At 39.4% G+C, this 7,949-nt stretch overlaps 1 non-coding gene across 1 annotated transcript; it reads right to left on the bottom strand.

Moving 5' to 3' along the window:
* Positions 1-1,034: 1,034 nt before the first annotated feature.
* LOC130023397 (U1 spliceosomal RNA) lies at positions 1,035-1,204 on the bottom strand. Its single transcript, XR_008792463.1, has one exon. It is a non-coding gene; the product is annotated as a U1 spliceosomal RNA (small nuclear RNA).
* Positions 1,205-7,949: the final 6,745 nt, after the last annotated feature.

Here is a 7,949-nt window from a genome sequence, read left to right on the forward strand (position 1 = left end):
GGCATATCGAGTACGTCATGGGGAGCTTGCCTGGCTCTGCCGTGCAGGCGAGATACTCTCGGTAGCTTGCCGGGCTCTCTGAGAGGGGCAGAGGAATCGAACTCGGGTCGGCCATGTTGGCTGCATGCAAGGCAAACGCCCTACCACTGTGCTATCGCTCCATTATGTAAAGTGTAGAGATAGAAAAGATATTTGGAAAAAATATAGTATAACAATGAATCATAAATTGCTATATATATATAAAGATCAAATGAAGCATGTCTGAATGCAGTTGGGAGAGTCTGAAGCAAGTTCAATATGGTGGAGGAGCAAGGGCAGAGATGGTACATTCAAAGTGAGTTAGATAAAAGGAATCCCCTATTGTTTTTTAAATCATAATTATGAACTAAAAATTATAAATGAGTTATAATAAATGTTAGGGTCTTTTATGGCCACAACAAGATGTCAGTCAGTTCTTATTAAATAAGGTATAGCTATCTTTTGACCACAAATATTCCTTTTGCATAGTTACATGTGTAGGTTACTCAAAGAAGCAGAGTAGAGAAAGGCAATCAGAATCCTTTATTAATATTTCTTTCCATCACCTGTAACATGGGCATACTAACTCCAACTCATGGTTTTACAGTTAATGATATGATACCTAATACTATAATGTTTACAAAATACTAGCTGCAACTTGTAGGAGAAATGTCCTTCAGTTAAGTAGCTGGGAAAGTTTAGACATTTATACTTACGTCAAGGAAGACTTGAACTTGAATACTGAGCCATGGAGGCTACTGAGTAGAGGAAGAGAGGATAATTTGGAAGACATAGTTTTCAAAAGTAAATGCTTTTTCTAAGGTAGAAAATCATAGTGACTCCCTTAATCATACACATATTATATCACTGCTAGATAATGTGAGCAGACAAGACAATACTGATCTTAGCCTAAGGGTGCTTTTTGAGAATGTCATTTAAGATTTATCTCTATAAATTATATTTTAGCTATAATTTGCAGGAATAATTGAGAGTCTAGATTTCCTATTTATTTTCACCAGAGGAGAGTGTGAGCACTGTCTCCCACTATCACAAATTACAGGGTTGAGTTTCCCACATTTGAAGAAATCACAGGGATTAACACACCCAGAGTGAAATAGATGAGCCTCTCCCTGGGAAAGCTGTGGGATCAAGGCATGACGATGCTGATCCCCTCCTAGGTAAATATGAGAGGGTTTAGATTTCATTACGAGAGTCAAAGAAAGAAATTTACCTGGTTAAGGTATGACACAGTTTCCTTATGGGCTTCCAGGGAAATCTACTGAATTTACTGTGAATGAATTGCTAGAATAACAAGAGTTATAAGGAATAGGGAGGAGTTATTAAGGAATTATAAAGGACAAAATAACTTGACCAGGTCAGTTCTAAGTTTCTAAACAATCATTACCTCAAAACCTTTATTGACCTGATTGGAAACCTCTTCATGTTTTCTAAATACTGACTTCACTTAAGGACTCTCAAAGATTTTATGGCCTAATAATTTTAGGTCTGATGAAAAGACAATTTGCTTCAACAAAATCACTTAAATCTATGCTTCCTATAAATTATTTCATTTTGATACTCCCAACTACTTTCCTCTTTCTCATTTACTTCAATTTCAGAGCAAAAACACATATGCCTTCCAGGTGGCTTATAGATTTATTTAATTTGGAAACTGCAACCTGAAACTATTTTTCCTTCTACTTACATGCTCACTGAGCTGGCTATGTCCTATTTCTGATTGTTATTGAAAGTTCCTGAAATATCATATGCTGCCCCTTGTTCCCAAAGATGAGTCTGTCTGTGGCAATCAGTCAGGAAAAAATGTGTTATATAATTAATTTTGAGATTTCTTTGGAGAGCAACATACTTTCTCATCTTGTTTATACTTTGTAGGCAATTTAGGGAAACTGTCTTATGGTTAAGAGATAATAGTCCTCATTTTTCAAGCATAATTTTAAATTATTATCTTAGTTGTAAGTAGTGACTACTAAGATGGAATAAATTCATATATTCAACAAGGACTTATACTGTGACTCATATTCAAAGGTCTATTTAGGCATTTGTTATAAATTAATTATACAATCCTACATTTGAAAGACAACATCAGAATATTGAAAAGATAAGCATTTAAATAGATAACAACATTGTTATGTTATGAAAGAGTTTATCATAAGACTATTAAACTTGGAATGGTACCACACAGGATTAAGTATAGACAGTTAATATGAAAGGTTTTACTAAGATTGACAGGTCATAAGTTTGGTTGTAAAGAACAAAAATCAACTAATTAGCAGGATGAGTCTGTTCTAAGCAGACATTCAGTGGCAAAAAATTCAGTAAATGTGGAGATGGGAGTAGGTCCAGAGAAAGATGTGAGCATTTCAGAACTGTTAGAGTGAGATATATATCTGGAGAGATACACAGAGGCTCTTTCTTAGAGAATTTATATGCTACCTTAATGATCTTAATTTATAAATGTTAAGTGCTTCAATCATTTTTAGGTTTAAAGAGAAAGTGATGCATTTAATTTGTATTTTAGTTCAAATATAGTCAGTTGTGGGGAACCAAACCCAAAACTAGTGCTTACATAAGGTGAAGCAAATACATAAAGTAAATGTTGGCACTTTATCGTTTTTATTGGTATTTATGCCGCAAATATTAAAGTCTAGTAGTATCCCACCTTCATTTGTTTCCATTTTTAAAGCATATGCATTGGAGCTGGAGAGATAGAACAGTGGGCCAGCCAGGCGCTTACTTTTAAGGTGCCAGCCCAAGTTTGATCCCTGGAATTCCATATGATCCCCCAAGCAACACCAGAAATAAGCCCTAAGGAAAGAGCTAGGAATAAGCCCTAAACCAGCAAGATACAGTACAAAAACCAATATAAATAAATAAATAAATAAATGAAAAACATTATACTTAAGCTAAAAAACGTTCAAGTAAGCTTGGAATATTATGTGACTCACTCTATTATTCCCTCTATTATTATAATTTATATAATTTAAATGTATAATTTATAATCCTGCCCACATGGCTGAGCCTGGCAAGTTATCTGTGCTGTATTCAATATGCCAAAACCAGTAAGTACAATGGGTCTCATTCCCCTGACCCTTTCAGGGTCACCAATATGACAGCATAAAGAAGAATGAGGAAGAAGAGGCTGATAAAATCTTAAGGCGACCTAGACTGCCAAAACAAAGAAGGACTAAAATGACTGGCTGTGGGATGATATGGGGTGGTTGGGGTGCTGAGTCCCGACCTGCGGGACTCCATCTATGAGGGATATCCTTGGCGAGGGAGCTCCTGAATGAGAAGAAATGAATGTACATCTTGGACAGGGAACATGCAACGACCTTTATTGTCTGCAAGGCACTTATATACCTTAAGGTGACACGTGTGTGAAACAGAATGGGTGACCTCTGTCGTAGCTAATGGTCAGTGGACCGACAGTCAAGATATCTATATAAGGAGGGCTAATGGTCAGTGGAGGACAGTCAAAATAGCCGTATAAGGAGTAGAGAGTTACAGAGGGGCTAGCCAGGTTGCATCATCCAAGGGCCGCGTGGTGGGATGTCATGTGCTTGTGAGTAATGTACAGACTAACAGAGCCAAGATGGAGACCTGGCTCCCCACAACTGGCTGTATTTTCAATGCACACACACTGGCATCAGATGCATCCATCGAGGACCTAATGATGCAAGTGCGAAAGATCAAGTACGACATCATTGGTCTGACTGAGATGAGAAAGCATCAACCACATCACACAACGGGAGAAGAACTGTTCCTCAGAACATGTGACAAAAGAGGTGTCGGTGGTGTCGGTGTCCTTGTCAACACGAACTTGGACATGAGCAACGATTCATTCGAATGCCTAACAACCCAATTGGAAGATTACACTTGAATAGATGTGGCTCACTGCTGCAGTTTCTATCTTTGTTGTCTAGCCACCAAAATCCAATTATGATGAAGAAGAAATTGAGAAGTTCTACATGGAGCTGGAGAAGTTCTATAAAGAAGACCACACCTTCTAAAAGATCATTGTCAGTGATTTTAATGCCAAGATAGGACCAAGAAGATCAGCAGAAGAATTCTACATTGGGACCCATGGCCTAGAATGGAACAAACAGGGTGAGAGACTGTCTGAGTTCATCATGTCAACCAAGGCCATCCATGGTAACTCACAATTCCAGAAGGCCAAATCTAAATGTTGGACATGGGAGTCTCCCGGTAGACAGTTCCACAATGAAATTGACCACATCGTATTCAATTGATGGTTTTGCCTGACCGATGTCGCTGTTGTCCCAAAATTTCAAACGGGATCAGACCACCGTCTCTTTTGTGCAAAATTCTACTTCACGGAGCAGGGAGAAAGGACTGGAAAGTTTAAGAAGAGAACTCCCAGAACGACCACCAATTGGAAGCTCTTTGGCACTATTGCAGCAAGATGGGAAGATGTCATCTTGACGAAGAATACTATTGACTGGTTCAGCACTTCCATAATTGTGAAAGGAACACCGAGAGAGAGAGAGAGATAGCCATAAAAAGTCACCTGTCTTTGAAAACTCTTCAATTTATTCACCAACTTGACTTGGCGCAAGTCTCAGGCAACCACAAGCTAACACCCGAGCTCGGAAAGCAGTGCAGAGAAGCGATAAAGGAAGACCTTAAAGAGAGAAGAACAGCAGTGCTGGCAGATGTGGCAGAAGCTGGGAAAAGCATTCGCACTGCCTGCCTGTCCTTTGCCAACTACAAGACCAAGATGACTGCCCTCTGATGTCATTATGAATCTATCACATCTTCTAGAAGGCAATGGAGAAGATTATCCATGACTTCTACTCGAATCTCTTTGATAGCCATGTCTACCTGCCCACATACCAAATCCTGCAGGATGGATATGTCTTTCCCAGAATTATCCCTTCTGAAATCCAACATTTCATCGGTAAAGAAGCGAACACACCCGGCCCATTCGAGGTTACACCTGAACACCTGAAGAACCTGCCATCAGTACTCATCAATACACTGGCTCAGCTCTTCACATGGTACCTGTCTGAATGCAAGATTCCGTCCCAGTGGAAAATCAGCAGGACTGTACTACTGTACGAGAAGGGAGACATCAACGACATTCACAACTTTCACCAAATCTGCCTGTTGTCCATCATTTAAAAGCTGTTCACTGGAGTCATCCTGAACAGGATTGGCAGAACACTAGATGAAGGATAACCATTTGAGAAAGCTGGGTTCCAAAAATGGATTAAGTAAGACAGACCATATCCTCACAGTATGTAGAAACCTCATTGAGGTTTCTCGGGAGTTCAAGATGGTACTCTGTCTATACTTTCATTGATTTAAAGAAGGCCTTTGATTCTGTTGAGACTGAAGTGGTCATCGAAGCCCTAGCCAAACAAGGCTTTCAAACTCAATACATCAGGATTCTCCATGAGCTTATTATGGATTCACTACCTGGATCTTACCATTCTACAAGGAAGTGATCATGCATGTCAAGAGAGGGGTATGGCATGGTAATACCACTCCAAAGAGACTCTTCAGTGTCACCCTCGAGAACATCATGCGAGGACTGCAATGGGAAGGAGTTGGAGTGAAGATAGACGCTTGGCAACTACACCACCTCTGCTCTGCTGATGACATCTTTCTAATACCACCAAACATTAGCCAAGCGGCACAAATGCTGGCCGACTTCAACCGTGGATGTGGAAAGGTCAGAGGATAGCTGAATCTCATGAAGACAATATTTATGAGAAATGGACTCGTTCCTGACGGTCCATTCACTCTCAACAGAATGAACATCTCCAAATGCAATTGTTATGTGTACCGAGGTTGAGAAGTCAATATGACGAATGACCTGGCTCCTGAGTTGCACAGGAGGACGAAAACAGCTTGGAACGCCTTCAAGAGCCTTGAAGAAGCAGCCAAGTGGACAAAGAACCTCCGGCTCTGGGCACATCTCTTCGATTTCACTGTCCTTCATACATTAACATGCCTCAGAGACCTTGACCCTACGAAAACAAGATGAGAACTCTATTCGGGTCTCCCAAAGAGGAATCGAAAGAGCTATGCTTGGAGTATCATGCTTCACTGAAATGAGAGAAAGAATCCGGAGCTCCGACCTCCATAGACCATCTAGAATCAGGGACGCTGTCTCATTTGCCAAGGCATCGAATATTAGATGGGCTGGACATGTAATGCAATGTGAAGACGACCGCTGGACTAGTGCTGTTAGCGACTGCTTTCCACATGATGTCAAAAGTTTGAGTGTCTACCCACCTATGAGATGGTCAGACTTCTTTGTCAAGACCCTGAACGATCAATTTGAGGCTCTTCATTTTTCTGGAGTGAACAGACATCATTGGGCTACACTAGCACGTGACAGGGACGAAGAAAGACGTTACTGGAGCCCACTCGAGCAAATTGATGAGTTTCTGGATGCCAAGTAATCGAGCAATCAAGTGATTATTGTAATCTGATCCCCTCTATCTTTATTATATTATTATCATATTCTTAAAATATAGTACTCTCTATTACTATAAGAAGATGAAAATATTTGTATTTATTCATTTATAAGTATTTTAAAACCCAAGGTATAGACAGAACTTCTTCAGCAGTTACTGGACTAAATAAAAATTAAAGTAGAATCAAGAGGGCAAATGTTCTAAGACCATAAATATGCTAGCTACTCATTTGATGTGGAAAAAAATGTAAAAGGTTATCAGTACAGCATATCTCAAGGTCTCATCATTCAAAGGAGCACAGTCTATCTCTTAGAACTTTTCATGTATGACTTAATCACTTAATCACTTAATCCCCGTTATTCATCCATTTACTCGAGCGGGTGCCAGTAACGTCTCCATTCATCCCGGTTGTGTGCTAGCGTAGCCCAATGGTATCTTTTCATTCTAGGAACATGCAGAGCCTCATGTATGACATTAATTTATTTATGTTGGCGTTTTCCAAGCAGTACTCAGTGGAACCTGAGTTCATTTCTGGTGAAACACCACCAACTGGTCTGGATGTCTCAATAGATAGACCAGTAAGACATCCTTGCAAGGCAAGGCATGAAAGCTTGATACTCAGGCTGTTTCCTTGATCCACGCACAAGACATTCATATAAAACCTTACACATCATACTTTTATGTAAAATGTTTTCAAATAGAATTGATCTATTACAGCAATGAGAGAAAAAAATGAAAGAATGCAGGAAAGAAAATAAAGGAAAGAGGAAGGCAAAAGAAAGGGAATGAAATAGAAGGGAAGAAAGAGGAAAGGAAGAGGGCATGAATGAAAGATGGAAAAAGAAAATATGAGGGCATAAGAAAGAACTTAATAGGCTGGAGCACATTCTTTGCATGCAGGAGACCTGGGTTTTATTCCTGGCACCACACACCCAAACACTGTCAGAAGCCATTCCCAGATGCTGAGCCTGAAGACACCTCTGAGTGTCTGTAGAAATGGTCCAAAAACAAAGATTTTTTTTTTTAAGAAAAAGAAAAAAAGGGAAAAATGATGAACAATGCCAGGGAGGAAGAGAAAAGGGGAAACATTACAAATGAAGGAAGAAACAGAAGAAATAGTCATAGCTTCAAATCCCTCCAATACATTTTTTCTTTAGTATTTATTAAATAACGTATTTTATTAAATTTAGATGAGTTATCCTCATTCCACAACCAATCTCTCTTTCTTTCCCTGAAAGCACTGGGCAATTTTTGGAAACATTTTTGATAGTTACACTTTGAGAAGGTCTAGGAGAATCTCGTGAGTGGAGGTCAGGGATGGTACTAAACTTTATATGTGGGTCTGCTGCTTGCCAATAAATATTTCTGCTCTAAAATGTCTATAGTACTGAAACTGGGAAACCATCATCGGGATTATAATCATTTTAGAGAAGGATGGAATTTTGTAAAACAACCATCGTTCCT

This window comes from Sorex fumeus, unplaced genomic scaffold (genome assembly GCF_029834395.1).
Source record: "Sorex fumeus unplaced genomic scaffold, SorFum_2.1 ptg000002l, whole genome shotgun sequence".
Lineage (NCBI taxonomy): Eukaryota > Metazoa > Chordata > Mammalia > Eulipotyphla > Soricidae > Sorex > Sorex fumeus.